Genomic DNA, 23,856 nt, shown 5'->3' on the forward strand with positions numbered 1-23,856 from the left:
TCGAAGGTTTTCGTCGAGCAATACATCGTGAACAAGGCACCGCCCAGGGTGTCTTATGATTTGTTTGATATAAGGCAGTACTAGGGAGAGTCCCTCAGAGACTACCTGAATCGCTTTGGAGCGCAGATGGTCAGATCGCCGGCTAAAGATGAAGAAATGCTGGTCTATGCATTCAAGAAGGGCGTGCTGCCAGGACCATTCTGCGAGGCCTTGATCAGGGCTCACCCTGCAACGTTTGCTGAGGTCAGGCGACTTGCGGTGGCTCACATCGCCGACGAGAGTGAGGTCGCCGAGAAGAGAGGGAGCGTGGCTCCCGCTAGGCCACGCGCCCAGACCAGGATCCAGCCGCAAAGGGTACTGGAGACAGCGGCGGCGGCCAGGAAGGACCAGAGGGCTCGCCATCCTTATGATAGGAGGAACAAGGGGAGGGGCCAGGGACGCCAGCAGCCAGCACGCCGGGAATACAATCGCCCGCCTAAGCACAAGTTTGTTATGGGATTGGCGGACCTGATCGTCATTCCCAATATATCTGCTAGGTTGAAAGCGCCTGAGAAGGTGGGCGACAAGGTGCTGGGACCAAAGCCAGACGCCTGGTGTGAGTTTCACCAGGGCTTTGGCCACACTTTGGACTCGTGTTTGTCCTTAGGGTATCAGCTCGATGATCTGGTTAAGAGCGGGTTCCTAAATGACTATCTGCTGGATAGGAGGACGGGGGGAGCGTCGAGTTCCCAGCCAGCAGGTGGAGAAGCCCAGCAACACGAGATGCCTATCCACGGGGAAATCCACAACATTGCAGGAGGCTTCTCAGGTGGTGGATGCACCGCATCGCAGAGGAGGAAGTACGCGCGGTCGGTGATGACAGTGGATATGTTTGAAGATCACTCGCCGGAGGTAGACATTACGTTCACCAAGCAGGATCTTCGGGACGTTGTGCCCCATGACAACGATCCCATAGTCATTTCGTTGGTTACGGCGGGAAGGAAGGTCCACAGAGTTCTGGTGGACCAGGGAAGTTCGGCAGACGTGATGTTCTGGCCGACTTTCACGCAGCTGGAGTTGCCCCTTGACCAGCTAAGGCCCTATGGAGGGTGCCTGTATGGGTTCGCTGGTGACCAGGTGGAGGTCAGGGGGTATATTGAGTTCAGAACCACGTTTACAGATGAGGCTGGTTCGAGGATGGAGAAAATCAAGTACCTCATCGTAAACGCTCCTTCAGCATACAACATCCTGTTGGGAAGGCCCACGCTTAACAGGATAGGCGCCATTCCGTCGACTCGGCACATGAAGGTAAAGTTGCCGTCTATGGAGGGGGTGGTGATCACGATCAAGTCTGATCAGAAAGAAGCGAAAAAGTGCTATGAGAATAGCCTGAAAAACAAGAGATCAGTGAGTTATGTAACAACCACCCCACCTCCCGGTGTGAAGCCCAGATCGACGGTAGCGGAAGAGACCGTCGGAAGGGACGTGGAGATGGTGGACGCTGAGCTAGTGGAGGGAAACACTGGTCTGGAGGAGGAAGAGGCGCGGAATCGCCCTGAGGAAGCGAGAGAGCAGGGAATCGCCAGGGCGGTGATCGCCCGAGAATCCAGGCCAAAACCTGTCGAGCAGTGGCTCGAGAAAGAGATCGGGGGAAAGATCTTCAAGCTGGGAAGATCTCTGGAGGTCGAGCTCCAGGACCAGATCGCCAAGGTGATTGAGCGGCATCTGGACGCGTTTGCATGGTCCGCCTCGGACATGCCCGGGATTGATCCCGACTTCTTGTGCCATCATCTGGCGATGGACAACTTGGTGAGACCAGTGCGACAAAGAAGAAGAAAGTTCAACGAGGAGAGGAGGCAGGCGATTAGAGATGAAACACAGAAGCTCCTTGCTGCAGGCCACATCAGGGAAGTCCAGTACCCTGAATGGCTGGCGAATGTCGTGCTGGTGAAGAAGAGTAACGGGAACACCGACCTGAACAAAGCTTGCCCAAAGGATTCGTATCCTTTACCAAGTATAGACGCCCTGGTTGACAGTGCTGCAGGGTGTAAGTTGCTGAGTTTCTTGGATGCCTTCTCGGGGTATAATCAGATCAAGATGCATCCCATGGATGAAGAGAAGACAGCCTTCATGACGGAGAGGTCGTGCTATTGCTACAAGGTGATGCCGTTTGGGCTGAAGAACGCGGGGGCCACGTACCAGAGGCTGATGGATCGAGTACTGGCACCAATGCTGGGAAGGAACGTGCAAGCGTACGTCGATGACATGGTCGTGACCTCGCCGGAAAAGAGCAAGCACGTTGCCGACTTGGAGGAATTGTTCACGACGATCGCCAAGTTCAAATTGAAGCTGAATCCAGAGAAATGTATTTTCGGCGTGGAAGCTGGGAAGTTTTTGGGTTTCCTCTTGACTGAAAGAGGCATAGAGGCCAACCCTGATAAGTGTGCCGCCATCTTGGCGATGAGGAGCCCAGCTACGATGAAGGAGGTTCAACAGCTAACAGGTCGGATGGCAGCCCTGTCCCGCTTCGTGTCCGCTAGCGGAGAAAAGGGCCATCCCTATTTTCAGTGCCTGAGGCGCAACAATAAGTTTCTTTGGACGAAAGAGTGCAAGGAAGCTTTCGTCAAGCTGAAGGAGTATCTGGCGAGCCCGCCGGTTCTGTGCAAACCGCTGGTGGGAACCCCTCTCAGGTTGTATTTTGCTGTAACTGAGAGGGCGGTGAGTGCGGTGCTCGCCCAGGATCAAGGTCAGGCTCAGAAGCCTATTTATTTTGTGAGCAAGGTGTTGCAGGGCCCCGAAACGAGATATCAGGCCCTGGAGAAGGCTGCGCTAGCTGTGGTATTTTCGGCGAGGAGGTTGCGCCACTACTTCCATAGCTTCACAATACTGGTGATGACTGACCTGCCCATCCAGAAGGTCTTGAAGAAGCCTGACGTTGCAGGAAGGATGGTGAAGTGGGCAGTAGAATTGTCAGAGTTTGATATCAAATATGAGCCCCGAGGCCCGATTAAGGGGCAAATCTTTGCAGATTTCGTGGTCGAGCTCTCATCTGAGGCAATGCGAGTTGAAGGGGACGATTTCCGTTGGGTACTTTCGGTGGATGGATCGTCGAACCAGCAGGGCAGCGGTGCTGGAGTCATATTGGAAGGACCCAACGGCGTGCTGATCGAACAATCTCTGAGGTTTGCCTTCAAAGCCAGTAACAATCAAGCAGAGTATGAGGCGCTGATCGCCGGAATTTTGCTGGCCAAGGAGATGGGAGCTAGGGTGCTGATGGCTAAGAGTGACTCGCTGCTAGTCACAGGGCAAGTAACAGGCGAGTTCCAGGCTAAAGATCCACAAATGGCGGCCTATCTGGAATATGTGCAGGATTTGAAGAGTTCTTTTGCCTCCTTTGAAGTAGTGCATGTGCCCAGAGAGCAGAATGCCCGAGCTGACTTGCTAGCTAAGCTCGCCAGTTCAGGCAAGGGGGGTAGGCAGAGGACGGTGATTCAAGAAACTCTGAAAACGCCGAGAGCATTTGTGGCAGATCACCTGGTCCTTCGGATAAGCAAGTCGACGGAGAAAGCCGCGAGAAGCCATAAGTCCCTGACGCAAGAAACTCTGAGATCGCCAAGAATTAGAGCATGTCGGGGAGAGAAGGTGAACGTGATGCAGGTCTGCGCTACCCATGAGCCAGACACTTGGATAACACAGTACAAGCGGTGCCTGGCGGATGGCCTTCTCCCGCTGGATCCGACTGAGGCTAGGAAGGTAAAGAAGAATTCTAGCAAGTACACCCTGATTGATGGCGATCTGTACAGGTTTGGGTTCACTCACCCGCTCCTGGAATGTATACATGGCGAGAAGTGCACGAGAATCATGGCGGAGCTCCACGAAGGTATATGCGGAAGCCACGTCGGGGGTCGAGCTCTGGCCGCGAGGACTCTCCGTGCAGGATACTACTGGCCATCGATGAGAGAAGATTGCAAGAAATATGCCCAATGTTGCAAACAATGCCAACAGCACGCCGATTGGCATAAGGCGCCTCCCGAGGAGTTGAAGTCGATCTATAGCCCTTGGCCGTTTCATACCTGGGGAATCGACATCCTGGGACCTTTCCCGCTGGCGATCAGGCAGATGAAGTACTTGGTGGTGGCGATTGAATATTTCACCAAGTGGATCGAAGCAGAACCAGTGGCCCAGATCACCGCACACAAGATCGAAGGTTTCGTGTGGAAGAACATCGTGTGCCGGTTTGGAGTGCCTAAACGCCTGGTGTCGGATAATGGGACTCAGTTTGCAAGCCACCTGTTGAAGAAGCTTTGCGAAGGGGTGGGAATTCAACAAGTGTTTGCATCCGTCGAGCACCCTCAGACAAATGGCCAGGTGGAGTCAGCTAATCGGGTGTTGTTGAGAGGTTTGAAGAGAAGGCTAGAAAAAGCCAAGGGAAGCTGGGCTGAGGAGGTGCCCCGTATAGTTTGGGCATACCATACCACCGAGCAGTCAGGAACCCATGAGACCCCGTTCAGCCTAGTCTATGGGTGTGATGCGATGATTCCAGTAGAGACTCAGGAGAGCTCGCCGAGATTCCAGAACTTTGTAGAGGAAGACTCGAATGAAGAGAGAAGGCTGAACCTGGATCTACTGGATGAGGTTAGAGAGGAAGCGAGATTGAAGGCTGAGGCGGTGAAGAGGAGGATTGAACGAAGATATAACTCGAAGGTGATGCCAAGGCAGTTTAGAGAAGGCGACCTGGTGATGAGGAAGGCCCACCAGTACGAGATGGAGAATAAACTGTCGCCCATGTGGACTGGACCGTTCAGAATAACCGAGGCGCTCGGGAACGGCGCCTACCGCTTAGAGACGCTGGAAGGAGGGGCGATTCCTCACACCTGGAACGCCACGCACCTGAAGTTGTACTATAGTTAAGAGCTTTGTAAGTAAAGACAAACACAAAAGTTATATTACAAGGTCTCTAATGAAACAGTTTGAAGGGGGCACTCTTTTTTCCCTAAGGAGGGTTTTTAATGAGGCCACCCAATAAAAGAAGAGTTTTCGAAGTATAAGGCGTTTTCAGATTGCATGCTTGCTATTTTCCAAAAAGTTTTGAAGAAAGACCTTGTCACTTATACGTGATTTAAGGCGAGTAAAGATATATTGTACGCTTTCTAAAAAAGCTAAAGTCCTCATCGTTTGTCAGCGATCGGAGGCACCAGTTAAAAGACCTCGACGCCCGCGCGCGTTCCGAGGCAAGTAAAAGACCTCCTCGCCGTCGAGCGAGTGCAGGCGAGAAAGAGTGAAAGTCCTCAGTGTTTCTGGGGGCGAGAAGATGTAACCCCTGGGGCAATGTAGAGGCAAGTGAAAGTCCTCAGTGTTTTTGGGGGCGAGAAGATGTAACCCCCGGGGCAATGTAGAGGCAAGTGAAAGTCCTCAGTGTTTCTGGGGGCGAGAAGATGTAACCCCCGGGGCAATGTAGAGGCAAGTAAAAGTCCTCAGTGTTTCTGGGGGCGAGAAGATGTAACCCCTGGGGCAATGTAGAGGCATGATTCAAAGACCTTCTCGCCTGTGAGCGAGTTCAGGCGAGTAAAAGACCTCCTCGCCTATGAGCGAGTTCAGGCGAGTTAAAGACCTTCCCGCCTATGAGCGAGTTCAGGCAAGATAAAATCCTTCTCGTCTCGAACGAGTTCAGGTACGGTGTAGAGGGTGGAAGAAGTTCTGAGGGTGGCTAAGGTAGGTTCGAAGAGAACGCCTAGCCACCCGGTCTCTTGCTCTGAAGCACAAGGAGGTAGAGAAGGATCTGAAAGGCGTCTCTACCCCCAGATCAAAGAACAATGGCCAAGGCGTGAAGCCAGAAAGAAGCTGATCGCCAAGAGTTTCTAGCGACCAGGAAAAGTTCAAACAGTGGCGAAAAAGTTAAAAGACCCGTTTTGATGGAGCAGATCGGGTGAAGCAGTGTTTAAGCCAGTAGCTGAGTCAAAGTTTGTTGCTTGAGGAATCTTTTTACGATAAGGGCTGAAGTGATTCGAAGCAGTTAAGTCAAAGGTCGTGCCTATAGTTTTCCTAAGTCTTTTCTTTGGAATTAAACAAGCAAGGAAAGTTGAAGCAATTAAAGAAGTTATAAGAGGAAGAACGTAGACCTTTGTCATTAACAGTTAATATCAGTTCAAAACATATATACGAAAAGGCATAAAGTCTGTTGCAAGTTGTATACAAGGGAAAGTATAAAAGCAATGGATGGATTAAATTGATTAGTCTTCGGCGGGCACCACTTTTCCATCCACCACTTCATTATTTAGTGACACCATGCTGAGATCCAGGTCGGGGAACAAGCAGGCAAATTGTTCCCGTGCGGCTTCGAATCCAGCAGCCAGAATTTGAGCAGAGTTCAGCTTGAGTTCTTCAATCTGCTTCTGAAGTTCCTCAATCCGCTTCTTGAGATCTTCAGTTTGCTCTTTCAGCTCCTTATTCTGTTGCTCCAGCTCTTCAACCTGCTTCTTGAGTTGTTCATTGGTCTCTTGAGCCTGGAGAAGGTCTTCAGCAACCTTCTTGGATTCCGCTTGCACTTGGGCCAATTCAGCAGCTACCTTTCCCTTCTCTTCGTTGGCCTCGGCGAGATCAGCTATGGCGTCGTCCCTTGCCTTTTCCACCTGCCCTAGGAGGGTCTCTCGCTCGGCTGACCTTTTCTCTAATTTCTGCACCTTGACGGCGTCGGCCTTTATGAGAGCCTCCAGGTCAGCCACCCTGACGCGGTAAGGCACGATCTTGCTCTCTAGTTCGATCTTTTCTTGAGCAAGTTGTTGCACTTTGTGGCGGAGATCAGTGGCCTCTTTGCGCGCCAACCTGAGCTCGGTGCTCATTGCGTCCTCCACTCGGGAGTGTTCAATCTCCGCGAGCGTCAAGTTGAAGGACAACTTCTCCACCTCAACCTTCATGGTGCTGTTCTCTGTCTTGAGGTTGAAGAGGTCGTCTTGGAGCCTCCTGGTGGAGCTCTCCACAGCTCTGGTGATGATGGCAGGGATGTCTTTTGCTATCGTCTTTAGCTTAGCAGATAGAGGCTCCCACATCCTCGTGACCTCAAGGGGGAGGTTTGCTGCTTGTAAAGGCACTAGAGGCGCTGTGGGGGCCTGTTATGGGTTTTCGTCGCCACCTTCCTTAGCTGGTTCTTCAGTGGGCACTTCTCAGCGTGGTGACGACATCGGGGATTCAGTGATCAGAATCGGTGAGGTATGAGCGACCTCATCCCCGATTGGAGCAACCTCTGCGGCTGAGGCATTTGAAGGGGGACCCCCTCCAGCTGATACATGTGGCGTGGAGGCGCTCGGGGGGTCCTCCATGAAGTTTGGCTCTTGGACCTCAACCGCGGGTGGCGCAGTGGCCAGCGGGATCGCTTGGACTGGGGAGGCGGGAGCTGGTGGAGATGACATTGTTGGAGGCGGAGCAGGTGTTGATGGCGGTGTTGAGGTTGGAAGAGGGGGCGGGGCAGGTGGTGAAGAAGGTGCCACCCTCTTCCTCTTTGTAATGAGGCCATCTTCGGTGACCTCGTCATCTTCTTCCTCATCCTCTTGGACTATCTGGGGAGCTTTCCTCTTAGCCCTCTTGAGGACAAGTTTCTTCCGCTGGGCGGCGGGTTGGACGTCGGAGGGTGCTGGGCCCTTAGGTGGCGATCGGCCCCGAGTGGCGGCGATCTCCACCATAGAATTTGGCACTGTTTGAGAGCCCGTCGCCAACCCGTGGGTTCGGGCGAGCGCCCTCAACTCAGCGAGCATACCCTTGCCCAGCATGTTATCTGCATAGAACGAAAATGCATGGGTTAACTCAGAAAGAAAATAAGTGCATAAGGCAGTATGCAGCAAAGCAGATGATCGGTGCAGGAAAAATAAAACCAAAGTCTTGCGCATAACGCACAAGACGCCCAGAAACAGTCAAATAGAAGCAGTATTAAAACAACAATTTAAATGTTCTAACCTATTCGAATTTCGAGTTGGTCCTCGTAGAATTCGAAGCAGATCAGGGTGGTGGTAAGGAAAGTGATGTTGGCATCCGCGACCCTTTCCCAGAAAAGGCAGAGATCTCGGTCCAACGCTCCCATGCTGTCAGGACTTCTGGGTCTCCTGAAGCAGCTCTTGGACTCTTTCTTCCCCTTGTCCACCCAGTACAAGGGGAAACCGTCGAGTAGGGAGGCGTCTTTGTCGTTAGGGCGCACTTGGACGAACTTCCCTTTCCAGTCCTTATAGGATTGCTGGAAGATGGAGAAGATTGACCTCCCAGCAATTGCATTCAAGCTAACCCACAGGCGGTCTCCTGGGTGCTTGGCTTCGAAGAGAAACAAAAATACGTCCACGGATGCGGGCAGCCCCAGGTGGTCGCACATCACTTGGAATGCTCGCACGAACGCCCAACTGTTGGGGTGAAGCTGGGCGGCGGCAATGTTGAGCTCGGTGAGGAGCTCCCTTTCGAAACGGGTGAAAGGGAACTTCAGTTTCACCTTCTTGAATAGTATTGTGTAGACGAAGCAGAAGGGCCCGTCAGCACTCACCTTGTCATCAGCACAAACGGGCAGATCGGGGGGGCAAGGTAGCACTATCATTTTCTCATCGTGCTCCTTATGAAACGTTTGGTTGGGCTCATCCCCCTTTGTTAGCCGCAAAACTGCTCCAGCAGTGTTCACAGAAGATGTCTCCCTCAGAAGGGTCGAGTTGGCCCAGGGATACAGGGTTTTGAAGTCTGGCAAGGGAATGGGGGCTCCTCCGGCGATAGGTGGAGTCGCCTGGGCCAGGTTAGGGCGGGAAGACGCAGGCCTCTCAGCCTGGGAAGATGAAGCGCCACGAACTCGTGGTGGGTGGTGTGCTTGTGAAGGGGGGTTTCGTGATGAAGGAGGAGGATTCGGGGTGATCTTTGTGCGAGTCATTGTTGCAGCTGCAAAGGAAGAAGAAAAGGAAAAATGATCAGGGGTTACAGAGGCTGACTCGATCGTGGAAGGAAGGTGAAAAACGAACGAACGTAGGTTCGTTGCGATGATTGACGAAGCCCTAAGTTACGTAGAAGGAGAAATGGAAAAAGCAACCCACAGCGTATGCACCAGGCAGTTACAGGATGATGCAAATCGGTTAAAATGCAAGGAAAACCAGCAGAAGAAGGAAGGTAGGTACCTTTCGATGATCAGGAAGACGACGAAGGATGATGGTGATCCAGAATGTTGGAGAGCGCTGAGAGTTTTTTGCAGAAGGAAGTTAGAGCGTTTGTGAATACGAAGGAAAGTGATGGAACAGTGTGGAGTGAAAATGGGTTTAAGAGTTTTTTCGAAATGGGTTTGGGAAGCGCAAACGGTAACTGAAGGTGACCGTTGATGAAGCCACGTGTCGAACGATGGGTGAGGGGTTTGGTGGAGCGTCAGAGAAGCAGAAGGTACAACCGCTTGGAATTCTGCGTCAGTGCCATGTAGACCGGTGTTGACGTGACTCTTCTAGTCTTTTCGCTGGACAAGTCTTCGCTTAAGACTGGGGGGCTTGTGTACCGCCCTGGTAGTCGGAAGTGATGACGTGGCATCCCGCTACAGTATAGGCGTGTTGACAAGGCGCCAGGTTGGCAGAAGGGAAGGAAGTCGGGGGGCTCGTGAAGTCGCCAGTTATTAAGTTGGCGTGTTCCGATCTCCAGCATACCAGAACCGGCGATCACCAGGTTGGAGATGAAGTCGCCAGATGTAAACTCAGGCGACCTTGAGATTGGAGATCGCCAGAGAAAGCACATCGCCAGAGATGAAGGTGGTGCAGATTATGAAGGCGGCCAGCGAGACCACAGAGAAGGTGTACGAAGGCACCCTAACTCGCCAGTTCCAGTAGAGATCGCACTCCCAAGTTAGCTATGTATTGGGCAGTACCATGCATAGGTAACTTAGCCAAAGAGAGAGTCAGGAGCAGCGCCCAAGTCAAGGAGGCTCCAGATGATGGCACGTGTACAGTTGGATGCGAGCCACGTGTCCAAGTCTGTAACTGCCAGGAGAGAGAAAGTAACCAGGTATATAAGAGTTCTCAACGAACTTTCTGAGGTACGCACGTTCAGAATACATTCTTTACGCTTGCGAGTTATAGAGCTTACTGTGAGAGAGGATTTGCACGGTTCTTGTTCTCTTAGTATTTGGTGATTCGGTCACTGACTTGGGCGTTGGAGTGCGATCGGCCGCAGCGGCGCCGCTCTGTTTCTTTGCAGGTTCTTGAGGTGGATCTCGAAGAGGAACGGAGGTGTGAAGCGGTGCACACGTCGATCCTTTGACGAGGCAGTTTCCAGCGTTCTGGTCAACAGGCAGTATCAACATGTTAGGCAAAGATGGTAAATGACCAATATTCCCTCTGGAAGTGACTGAGAACAAAGGAAGATATGGCATCAGATATAAACCTAATAAGGCAAACAAGGGAAAAACGTTCGAAGGAAAAAGAGAAAAGAATATGGCTCATTTAGAGAGTTGCAGGGTTAGAAGAATTCCCATATGCAACATAAAATAGAGCTTCTAAAGTGCACACTGGATAAACATTGACCAAGTGGCAACAATTGAGAAAGAACATAAGGTCAGAGGCCTGAATTTTGTGCATCCTTGCCCTCCAAGCATGCAACTCAGCAACTGGGAAATCGCGAATTTTCCCATGGTGTTTAATTTTTATAAAATGTAATATTTTATAACTAATCCTTATGCTTTGCCCAAAGCTTTAGGATTCACTGTTTGTATGAGATGACTTTTTTGAAAAACTCATTGTTGTCATAAAAACGTATTCACCCATTATGAATTAATTATTGTCTCCACCTTGTTCTTTAAACCTTTTTTTTCTTCTTTCCTATTTATTTTTTTTATAAACTTGAATAACACAAATATGTCAGTGAATTTTTTGAAAATAACAATGTCAATATTGCATGCCCAAATTTTGCACTCCCAACCGATAATATAGAAGATGATTATGAAGTAGATTACGAACCCTCTTTGAAATTGTTGAGGTTAGTAGAAAAATAAGCTAAAAAGATAAAATTGCATCAAGATATGTAGATATAACTAATTTGGGGGAAGAAGATGACAAAAAGGAGGTCAAAATTGGCACAAGTATGATTGAAGAAACATGGAGGAAGTTATATACTCTTTTGAAAAAGTTCAGGATATTTTTTTTTTGTTCCTAGAAAGACACCCAGATTAGACCCTGACATAGTGTAGCATAAGCTACCCCCCGATCAAGCAAACGTTTAAAAGAATGATGCTAGAGGTGTCCTTGAAAATAAAAGAGGATGTAAAAAGGCAGTTTGACGATAGATTTCTAGCAGTAGAAAAATATCCTCAATGGGTGTCAAATGTGGTGCTAGTGCCGAAAGAAGATGGAGAAGTTTGAACTCTGTCGTTATCGAGATCTAAATCGGGCTAGCCCTAAAACAGGATAACTTTCCATTACCATATATATTGATACCCTAGTAGACAACACAACTAAGTTTTCACTGTTCTCATTTATGGATGGATTCTCGGGTACAATCAAATTAAAAATGTATGCTTAAAGACATAGAAAAGATTACATTTATCACATTACGGGGTACATTGTATTATAAATTGTGTTATATGGTGATGTCTTTTGAGCTTAAAAAGGTCTGGAACATCGAATCAAAGGATAATGATGACTCTTTCTCATGACATGATACACAAAGAGATTGAGGTTTGCATCAACAATATGTTCACAATCTAGATCTGAAGAAGAACACCTTGTCAACATTTAAAAATTGTTCGAAAGGTTGTGAAAATTTGGTTTCACATACTATTTTTTTTAAAGGTTTTTCCATAGTTTTTTTCGATAAAATTATAGTGACGACTCCTGATTTTTAAAGTTCTTTTTGTCGTCCTTCGTGACTTCAATTGACTTCAATTGCGAGATAAAATCAGATTAGTCAAATCTCATCCGTTGAGCAGATTATGCAAGATTAATTTGCCGAAACCAATTCCATTTCTAAAATTACACCATATTGGCTCTAACAAGTCTAAATTGTACTAAATAACTAATATAAGGCAAATATTATATATAATAATTAATATTTCTCCAGTTTAACATATCGAATCCAACTTTAAATGCTAATATTTCATAAACTTACTTAAACATGTTAACCAATTCAAAGCCTTTCCACCATGTATTTGAACTATTGTTTTTCAAAACAAATTAAATCACTTACCTTAGGCTTACACAATCTATCGCTAAAATTGATAAGAAAATAGAAGGGAGACCATTCTGATATTTAGCTTGGGAAAGGATACTAACGTAAGACTCAAAAAAGATGAGAAGGCGAGTGATAATAAGTCTTGTGATTGACCGTCATAAGTTACCCTCATAAGATAAATAATTGGGTTCTTCTAACTCAAAATTCCATAGAGTTCTCATAAAGAAAATAATAATTTTCTTTTAGAGTTGATATCTCCTTTCATTGCATTACAGGTGATTTTTTTATAGGCTAAATTATGTGTCACTTTAAACAACCATAGTAAGGTCCACTAAATTCCAAATCAATTACAACTAAGTAGTCTTAAATGTCCACTACCCATGAGAACATGAATGGTTCACTTCTCTTGTGGTTTTCGATCTTCCTAGGTGATAATGTAGCATCTTAATTAAAATACATATATAATTAAAATCATAAAGAAAACTTAAAATCATATTGACCCAAAATTACAAAGATTCCAAATTTCTTAGTCACTTTTAGCATAATAACTACTCTTCTTAAAGTTAGGGGTGACAATACGGGTTGACCTGCCCAACATTCAGCCCGCTTCATGCGAGTTAGGTTAGCCCGCTTCATGCGAGTTCCTCACAAAAGTGATGGAAGCTGAATTTGTTGCCCTGCGAGCCTGCGGGCCAGCCGACATAAGAAAAAAATCTATTTTTTATTAGGATGTTTCATTCTGCACCCCATCAAATTTCTTCCTACATCTCATCAATTTCAAAATTTAATTTCCATAATATAAAGGCCAAATGCTAAACTCGACCCAAAACAATTATAGGCCCAGTGACGCGTCGAGTAGTCAGCCCAAACAATTGAATGAAGAACTGAATTAGCTAGGCACATATATTTACTCTGAGATTCGATGAAAATAAATAGTTAGAGATAATATTCTACTTGCACCCCTAAAATAAAGGGGATATATTCACATAATATTTTTATGTTATTAAGTTATGAAGGAAGATTGTTTGAGAACTGGATGTAGCTCAGTGATTGAGTGAACCACTATAAACCTTTTGTGTAAAATCTTTCTTCTCTCAAACTCTCTATAAACTGTTTGTGTTAATTCATTTTTGTTGCTGCTATAAACAATTGATTAAAATGCAGTTTTAACCAGTTAAAATTTTGTTATCAATTCTCCATAATGTTTAAGGAGCAGTTCTTGGCTAATAAAGTTGACCCCGTGGCTGCCCGATCTATTTGACATCAAACAAAGGGAAGGAGAGTTGCTTAAAGAATACCTAAATCGTTTCTACGCAGTCTCGGTAAGGCTTCAAACTCCGAACGAGGAAATGGTGGTCGCCGCTTTTGTTAAAGGGATGACGACGAGCCCCTTAAGCAACTAGTTAATCCGATATAGGGAGGAATCGTTATCTGAAGTAAGGGAACAAGCTACAACTCATATCGAGGCAGAATAAGTCGTGCTCAGGAAAAACAACAATTCACGTTCAAAACAACCTAGGTATAAGGTGAATGGTCGTGATCGCTCCTCGAGGAGCGATGAAGTGTCCACAAGTAAGCAAAGCGACCAGAGGTATGTCCCTTACATTGCAAAGAAAGACGACCTGAAGAATCAGGCTAGCGAAGAGAAGATAATCAGGCCAAAGCTCTGAGTATCCTACAAAGAACTCATGGGCATGGCCAACGTGGTAGATAAGTTAAACTTTCCATAAAAGACAAATCAATTTTTTGGGGTCGTGAAAGGAGAGCTAGTGTGAATTTCACAGGGCGTGAAGTCACAATGTCGAATGATGCCTTACCCCAGGCTATCAACTCTCAAAGCCAATCAAAGAGGGGTTTTTGACAAAGTACCTTGAGGACGGCCAAAAGGAACTAAAGGGGGAGGTCATACCCCAAAACCTAAACCATGAAACTCCAATCCTTGGTGATCTGAATACCATTCCAGGGCCCTCTGTATGTAAATTTTGGCACCATAAAATAAAATTTGCAGTGAATGGGATTCGAAGCCAGATTCCTTCAATAATCAAAGAAAATTTAACCACTACACCAAGCAAATTCTATAGTAATATTATGATTTTTATTATTAATAATAATATTAATAATATTAACAATATGAATATAATATTAATAATATGAATATAATATTAATAATATGAATATAATATTAATAATATGAATATAATATTAATACTATGAATATAATATTAATAATATGAATATAATATTAATAATTGTTCCTGCCGGTTGACCAGGATCATCTTTATGCGTGGCTTATCCTCACGAGCTAGGGCACCTTCGTTCTGCTCCGTCTGTGAGTACCTAAAAAGAAGTGAACAAAGGGGCGCCCTCGCGGCCGTTTGCACTCCGACGATCAAGTCAGCTAGCGAGAAACATCAAAGATGACACACCTCCGTATCGATCACCGTGACTGGATGCTCTGAAGGTGGTAGAAAATACTGAGTAATTAATGTTGTGTTGCCCTAATTGTTCGTGCGTACAGTGGGTGCGCCGTGAAACAACTAGGGTTTTTCTTCTTTGTGTAAACTGTGAGAAATAGGTCAAAACTTTGGCCCCCTTTCAAACGTCCCAAGGCCCCTTTTTATACACCTCCCGCATTTAAAGTGCGTTAAAGCGCATTGAAAGTGTATAAAAATATGCCTTGAAACATTTGATACGTGAACTAAACTAACGCGTACCTTAGCGAACTTTCAGGAGAATATTGATATTCCAGTGCTTATTGCCACGTGTTCTTCTGACTTGATCATTTATTCTACGCAGAGAACCTCACAGCGTCGTAACCCAACTTAGGGTTATTCCATTGTGCGAGTCTTCTTTCCTCGAAGTGCACCTGGCGCATGGGGTAACTTTCTGGGTGCCAACTCAGACCCCCCAACCTCTAGTCACTCCCCCTGGGAGTGTATATACCTTTCTCTCGCACTAAGCACGTGGTTTACCCCTGGGCATGGCCCTCTCATAGGTCGTATCTATCCCAGGTGCCTCCCAGCGGTGGTATGAGTACTTCTCGAGTCAGGTTACTCCCTACTGGTACTAGAACTATGGCCTTGAAGCCACCTTTCTCTTCTCTTTGTTACTGTTTTGGGCTACTTCTTAACCTGGCAATGCTTCAACCTGGTGACGCCTTACTTTGGCGACGCCTTCTCTTGGCGACGCCTCATCTTGACGACGCCTCCCCTTGGCGACGCCTTCTCTTGGCGACGCCCCATCTTGGCGACGCCTCAAGCAGTCAGTCTGTTGATTTCCTTCCTTGGACTCCTCGAGTGGTCCCACTATATGTTGACTTTGACTTTGGTCAACGCCCGGAAACGGGACGGTACTCAAGCCCCCCAGTCTTGAGCTGATGCTTCTTTTCAACGAAAAGACTAGGGCCTCGTCCCATCGTCCACGTGGCATCCTGATGACGTGGCATTTCGTTGAGCAGCTGACGTGACATTCTCTTGAGCACCTGACGTGACATTCTCTGCGCCAGAGATGTGATATTCTCTACGCCATAGATGTGACGCCTTAAGTTGCGTTTTACTCCTTCGACACGTGGCTCGATCCTACGGCTGGGGACGAGCGTCGTTAGCGCTTCCAAGTTAACGTTATAACCTTTCAAAATCGCGCGCTCAAGGCACTGTTCCATTCGCTCTCTTCACATTCCTCACTGTTCATCTTCTCAAAGCTCCTTCTGCGCTCTTTGTTCTCTCTTTGCCCTTTCCATCTTCACCAACTCATAACACTTAAAGGTATGAACTTTCTCATTCGATGACCCTCTTTCTGCTTATCGTGCCTGATATAACTGTCTGGGACTGTTTATCTTTCTTGTATTTCTGTATTCTTCTCATTTTCTCCACATTTCTTCACTCTCCCCTTTTTTCTGGATTTCTCGCGTGGGTGGGGGTTTTCTTAGGGTTTCGTCCCATTTGCTTCTTCAAACTCCTTCACTAAGCCTTTTCTTTTCTTTCCTTCTTCAGCTTTTTTATCAATCTATGGCGCGTCAAAAACAACGTCGAATCCTCCTCCCCCAACGGTCCACTACAAGGCCCTTTATTCATGGGCTTCCGACGAACTCTTGAACGAATGCACCACCTTAACCACTGTCGAAGACATAGAGAAGCATTTGGGTGACTTACGATTGTATAATTTCAACGCCTTTTGCAGAACCCATGATTCTCACATCTCCATCCGTCATGGCACCCCTGGGGAGCCAATTTGCGTGGACAATAGGTCCAATGGGGGGAAACCCTTCTTCTTATTTTACCAACGGTATTTAAGCGCGTCGGCCTGCGCCTCCCCTTCACGCCCTTCGAGAGGGAGCTGCTCACGGAGATCAATATAGCCCCCGCCCAACTACACCCCAATGGCTGGGCATTCGTCAGGGCTTTCCAGATCCTGTGTGGGTACCTGGGCATCCCACCCTCAGTGGACGTTTTCCTTCATTTCTTTGAAGTGAAAAAGCAAGGGAAAAGCCTCTGGGTGAGCTTTTTCGGAGTTGCTAGCAGAATTCTCCTCACCCTCTTCCATAACTCTTTCAAAGGTTGGAAGGGTAATTTCTTCAGGGTGTGTTGTGCCAAACACGACCCTGCAGCCTTGGATGGCTTTCCTCTGTACTGGATGGAGAAGCCCAATCCGACCAAGCCCAAATCTTTGGACGAGCTATCCTCCGCTGATAGGGAGGTGTGTGTGGCCTTAGCTGGCTTGAAGATCGTTCTCCACACCTCAACACTTATAGCTCGCGAATTTGATGCCAACGCCATTTCTGCGTATTTGGGTAGGGAATCTCGCCCCTTGCTTGTCTTCTCCATATCTGATTCTTGATCGTGCTTTCTCTTATTATCGTGAGCAATGTTTATCTGCTCTAATTTCCATACGTGCTGTTGATCTGTGAATTTGCCTCAGTAGTAGAGTTGATATTTTGTACTTGGCCCTAAGTTCAAATCTTAACTCTAAATTTCTATGCATCGCCATATGTATTTGACACTTCATGCTTAACTAACCTTTGTTGCTTGGTTTGTCTTGGTGCAGCATCAGTGATGGACTCCTCAAGGTGAGTCGAACTGGCCAAGTCCTTGAAGGCTCGCTTGATGCATCACCTGCAAAGGTTGGCGCCTCCCCTACCCCCACTACCGAGTCCAACCCACTGCCACCATCACCTCCACACCACACTGCCGAAACACCCAGGTCTCCCTATTCCCTCCAAACACCAAACTCCCCCCTCATGCTCCAAGCGCCTTCCACACTCCAAACATCCAACTCTCACCTTCCCATTGCTGCAGTCCCACTGGCTGTAGCTGGCACTCCTCCCACAACCCCTCTTGACAAAGGCAAAAGGGTGCTCACCATCTCCTCCGAGGATGAAGACTCGGACGTGGGGCCTACCTATAAGAGGAGGAGGACCAACCGCATTTTTTACTCACGCTCCCCTTCACCTCCACATGGGGGGTCTTTAATGAACAACCCTCCCAGCGCCACATCTCCCTCGCCACAAACAGTCCAGGAGGAGGGGGTGGTAGAGTCTGTGCCTCTACCAACACCAACACCAACACCTGCGCCTGCCGCCCCAACACCTACTCCAGAGCTCATGGAGATTCCCCCTCCCATCAGGCAGCTGATGAGGGGTTTCAACGAGAGGCTGTCGCCAGGTGAGCCCTCTGGAGTGAGACGGTCAGAGGGCATGCCCTACTATCTGGGGCCTTCTTGGTCGTCGCCCTTGAATGGCGCGCCCAAGCAAAGTCCAAGGCTGATGAGGCACGCACCCTCCAAACCCTCCAATAGGAAGTGGCTACCCTGAAAGAGGAGAAGGAGAGCCTGTGTCGTGGTTGGGCGTGCCAAGAGGAGGTTTACAAGGCCTCTCTGAAGAGGGCCCAAGAGGCCAATGAGGAAGCCCGCAAACGACTACATGGTGCAGGGCAAGCTAACGCGGAGCTTCTCAACCAGGTGGCGTCTCTGCAATCTAGAATTGTCGATCTTGAAACGGCGGTGAAAACTTCCGAGGCACAACAGAAACAACTTGCTGACCAGTGCGCTGACCAGGAGCAATCGGTGGAAAAGACTGAAGGGGAGCTAGCTGCACAGATGGAAGCGCTCAACCTTCTCCAAACTGAGCATGGTACGTTCCAGGCCGAATTGAACAGGCTTCAGGTGGAGAAGGAAGTTCTCGAGAAGCAGCTAGCCTCTGGGGACTCCGAGCTGGAGAGGGCCAAGAAGGAGCTCATTGTGGAGAGGGAAATCTGGGACTCCATAATTGAAAAACTGGAAAAGGCCAAAGGGAAACTCATTGACGACATGGCCGACACCTTTGCAGAGGGATTCAAGGAGGCCCTAGCTCAAGTCGCCTGTGAAAACCAGGGGATTGACACTTCCAACTGCAACCCCTTCAACCATATCGTCGATGGGAAGGTCATTCCCCTCGACCTTGGGGAGTGAACTGATGCATAGTTTGAACCTTTTCCCTGTAACTTGGTATATATATTTGAATTTATTTGTAACTCTGACAATTGGCTCTGTTTAAATGCTTATTCGACTTTTGTCTTTACATCCTTGTTTGCTTTAACTTCTCTTGCACCTTTTACCTGCTTCTGTTATTTTATCAAAGGCACTACGGGTATTCACCGATGTATCTCTTCATCGCTTCACCTTTACCTCTTTTAGGTAGCACGTGACTTTCTTTCTCATCCTTTCCTTCTAAGTCGTGACGCATATCCTTCTCTTAATCTTTCACTCAGAACCTTGCCTAGCCTTCGTATCTGTGAGGAATCTTCCTCGTGAAGGCGTCGCCTACCTCGTTATCGCCCAAAGGTAAAGGAGGATTTAACTTCGCGCATTTTTCTTGTCTTTGGTAGCTCGTGCCTTCACGCTTCATCCTCTCCTTGCTCTTTACTTACTTACTTGTCTTGAGCCCCAAGGCGCTTACTACCAAAGGCATTGCTGGCCTTATCATCGCTTAAGATGCATAGGGGCCTCATCTCCTTTCTAGCCTCGACATCGCTCAAGGGCGAGGAGGACTTATCTATTCTTCTGTGGCCTCGATATCGCTCGAGGACGTGGAGGACTTATCTTACCTGTACTGGGTGTTCACGCTCGAGGAGAGACCTGCTCTGGGTGTCCTCAGCGTGTCTAAACACTTGGGGAAAAAGTCGCGCTCTGGTGCCCACGCCCATGGAGAGCCTTACACAATAGCATAGGGTGTCTAAAACGCCAAGGCAACTTAGCCCTTATCTTTTTGCGCTTGGTGCCCACGCCTGAGGAGAGGCCTACTACAGCAGCGTCATATCGTCCTCAGGGTGTCTGAAAACACCAAGGCGAAGTGTCTAACCATCAGGCGCTGGGGCTAGTTGTTCCTACCAGAGAAGGGGGCGTCCTGAAGGAATCCCTTAACCCCTGCTCAGGGACTAGGCACCTAGTTTTTAGCCTACGTCTAACGTTTGATACCGGGGCTAGCTATTCATACCTGAGGAGGGGGTGTCCCGTAGGAATCCCTTAACCCCTGCTCAAGGACTAGGCATCCAGATTTTTAACTTATACTGAACATACCTGTTATCTTGCTTTGCATCTGACCTCCGCTCCTTTATCTGGCGATGCCTACTTCTGGCGACGCCTTGTCCCGGCGACACCTTATCTTGGCGACGCCTTATCTTGGCGACGCCTTAAATCTTTGTCTATGTTTCTTTAATCTTTGATCTTACACGAGAGGGAAAAACTAAGGCAGAAATATCTTAAACTTCTCTTTTCTTTATTTGGGTAACCTCATTAAAAAACCCCCGGAGGGAAAAAAAGTGTCCTCTTTACAAAATTTCAACTGAAATAAAACTTTAAATTTGCCGCATTCCAACTACGTGGGATGGGGCCTCCTTCTAGAGTCTCTAACTTATATGAACCATTCCCCTTGGCTTTGATTACTCTGAATGGTCCAGTCCACTTGGAAGACAACTTGATTTCCAACTCGTAAGGGTGAGCCTTCCTCATGACCAGATCACCAACCTGGAATTGTCGCAGCTTCACCTTAGAGTTGTACTGACGCTCCACTCACAGCCTCAGCCTTTACTCTCGCCTCTTCTCTAGCCTCGTCTATCAGATCCAGGTTCACTTTCCTTTCTTCGTTGGATTCTTCTGCCACGAAACCTAGGAAACGAGGCGAGCTTTCGTGGATCTCCACTGGGATCATGGCGTCCGACCCATACACTAGGCTGAAAGGCGTCTTCATGGTGGAAGATTGAGGCGTGGTGTGGTAAGCCCATACGATCCTTGGTACTTCTTTTGCCCTTACCCCTTTAGCCTTCTCTAATATGCGTTTCAAACCCCTCAACAAAACTCTATTCGCTGACTCGACCTGCCCATTCGTCTGGGGGTGTTCGACTGATGCAAACACCTGCTTGATTCCTACTTCTGTACACAGTTTTCCCAACTGTTGGCTCGCGAACTGGGTGCCATTGTCTGAAATGAGACGCCTCGGCACCCCAAAACGACACACAATGTTCTTCCAAACAAAGTGTTGTACCTTGTGCGCAGTGATCTGTGCCACTAGTTCTGCCTCTATCCACTTGGTGAAGTACTCGATGGCAACGATCAAGTACTTCATCTGCCTTATCGCCAGTGGGAGCGGGACTAGGATATCGATTCCCCAAGTATGGAAAGGTCATGGGCTGTATATGGATCTCAGTTCCTCTGACGGCGCCTTGTGCGAATCAGCGTGCATCTGGCACTGCTTGCAACACTGGCGTATCGCACGCAGTCTTCTCTTACCGTTGGCCAAAAAAAACCTGCACGTATTACCTTGGATGCCAAGGATCTTCCTCCCACGTGGCTCCCACAAATACCTTCGTGGAGTTCAGCCATTATCCTGGTACACTCGTCGTCATTTACGCACGTCAAGATAGGGTGCGTAAACCCATGTCTGAATAATATCCCATCCACTAAGGTGTACCTTGCGGCGTTCCTCTTGACCTTCTTGCCTTCTTCTGGTTCCGCTGGGAGGATCCCATCTGTGAGGTATCACCTGTAAGGGGTCATCCAGGTGTCCCCTTCCTCCAAGGCGCATGCCTGTACGCCCTTCTCTTCCTCCGGCGAGGTCGCGTAGGCACTGATGCAGGGTGCCCTCGCCGTACCTTGACTCAAAGAGCGGTGGCTCCTTGGCTTTCCTCTTGTTGTACTAATGTGAAGGACATCCACTCTGTAGTCCGCCACAAACTTTCGCGGCGTTTTGAGCGTCTCTTGGATGACAGTCCTCTGCCTTCCCCCCTTACCGGAGCTGGCCAGCTTGGCAAGCAAGTCAGCTCTGGCATTTTGCTCCGTAGAGACATGCACCAGCTCAAACGCGGCGAAGGCTCCCTTCAACACCTCGACATACCTCAAGTATGCGGCCATCTGTGGATCCTTTGCCTGATACTCCCATGTTACTTGCCCTGTGACCAATTGTGAGTCACTCTTGGCCAAAAGGCTTTGAGCGCCCATTTCTTTAGCCAAAAGCATCCTAGCAATCAACGCCTCGTACTCCGCTTGGTTATTGCTTGCTTTGAAGGCGAAGCGTAAAGCTTGCTCGATCAACACTCCGTTAGGCCCCTCCAAGATTATTCCAGCGCCACTCCCCTGCTGGTTGGAGGAGCCATCCACTGAGAGCATCCACTTTGACCCCAACTCTACTTCTTGAGGATCTCCTCCTGGTGAGAGTTCTGCCACAAAATTTGCATAGACTTGCCCCTTGATGGATCCCCTGGGTTCATACTGGATATCAAACTCCGACAGCTCCACCGCCCAGCGAACCATCCTCCCTGCTACATATGGCTTCTGAAGTACCTTCTGGATGGGGAGGTTCGTCATCACCACCACTGTGAAACTGTGGAAGTAGTGGCGAAGCCTTCGGCTGAGAACACCACTGCTAGCGCCGCCTTCTCCAGTGACTGGTACCTCAATTCTGGGCCTTGCAAGGCCTTGTTTACGAAGTAAATGGGCTTCTGCACTTGGTCTTGCTCTTGGACCAACACAGAGCTAATGGCCCACTCTGTTACCACAAAATATAATCGGAGGGGGACGCCTACTTGTGGCTTGCAAAGCATAGGTGGCGTCGCCAAGTACTCCTTCAACTTGAGGAACGTTGTTTCACACTCATCTATCCATGCAAAACGGCTATTCCTCTTGAGGCATTGGAAGTAAGGGTGACCCTTCTCCCCTCCAGCAGACACAAACCTTGACAAAGCTGCCATCCTCCTAGTCAATTGCTGAACTTCTTTAACTGATGTTGGGCTTCTCATGGCGATGATAGTTGCACACTTATCGGGGTTCGCCTCTATTCCCCTCTCGGTGAGCATAAACCCCAAGAACTTCCCTGCCTCCACGCCAAAAACGCACTTTTCTGGGTTTAATTTGAGGCGGTACTTTGATATGGTAGCAAACAGCTCTTCCAGATCCGTTGCGTGCTGCCCTCTCTCGTGCGAAGTCACCACCATGTCATCTACGTAGGCCTGCACGTTCCTTCCCAGCATAGGTGCAAGGACCTTGTCCATTAGCCTCTGGTAGGTGGCGCCTGCATTCTTCAGCCCAAATGGCATCACCTTATAACAGTAACTGCATGTCTCCGTCATGAACGTTGTTTTACTCTCATCCCTTGGATGCATCTTGATCTGATTGTAACCTGAGAATGCGTCCAAGAAACTCAGCATCTTACAGCCCGAGGCGCTATCCACCAATGCGTCAATGTTGGGCAGCGGATAAGAATCTTTCGGGCATGCCTTGTTCAAATCTGTGAAGTCAACGCACATCCTCCACTTCCCATTCGCCTTCTTTACCAGAACTATGTTGGCCAGCCACTCAGGGTATTGTATTTCCCTGATGTGTCCGGCACTTAATAGCTTCTGCGTCTCTTCTTTCACGACGAGGCATCGTTCTTCGTTGAAATTTCTCCTTCTCTGCCGCACAGGGCGAACCTTGGCGTCCATGGTAAGATGGTGGCACAAGAAGTCTGGGTCGATGCCCGGCATGTCCGCCGCAGTCCACGCGAATGCATCTAGGTGGCGCGATATCACTTCAGCTACCTCTTCTTGTTCTTCCTGGCTCAAGAAGCGTCCTAATTTGAACACCTTACCCCCTATCTGTCTTTTCACTACGTTGTCTACTGGTTGGGGTTGCTCACTCTGCACGTTCTCTGCACGAGACTCATTCATGTGGTCCTCTTCTATAGGCGTCGCTCTATCGGATGCATCGGGCATCGCCTCCTCTGACTCTTCTTCCATGGGCAAGGCCTCTCCGTATACTTCCTTCATTGGCGAGGCGTCACCGCATCTTCCTTCTGTGCGTGCGTCTTTTATAGGCGTCGCCCCTGCAGGTGTGGCCTCGACAGGCGTGGACTCCGCGGGAGTCGCCTCTTCCAATGGTTCTAACTCCATTTGCGAATATGAAACGGGCGGTCGTTCAAGCACCATGACCACGCCTCTCTTTGTCTTCAGGCTATTTTCATAGCACTTTCGAGCCTCTTCCTGATCTGACTTGATTACGATTACTTTGCCACTAAGATCTGGTAGCTTCATCTTCATGTGGCGTGTGGAGGATACTGCCCTTAACCTATTCAGCGTTGGTCTACCTAACAAGATATTGTAGGCTGAATTGGCGTTTACCACCAAGTACCGAATGCTCTCGGTACGGGACGCTGCTCCATCAGTGAACATCGTCCTCAGCTCCAAATAGCCACGTACCTCCACCGGGTTATCTGCA

The sequence above is a fragment of the Phaseolus vulgaris genome, chromosome 11 (genome assembly GCF_051622355.1).
Source record: "Phaseolus vulgaris cultivar YP4 chromosome 11, ASM5162235v1, whole genome shotgun sequence".
NCBI classification, from domain to species: domain Eukaryota; kingdom Viridiplantae; phylum Streptophyta; class Magnoliopsida; order Fabales; family Fabaceae; genus Phaseolus; species Phaseolus vulgaris.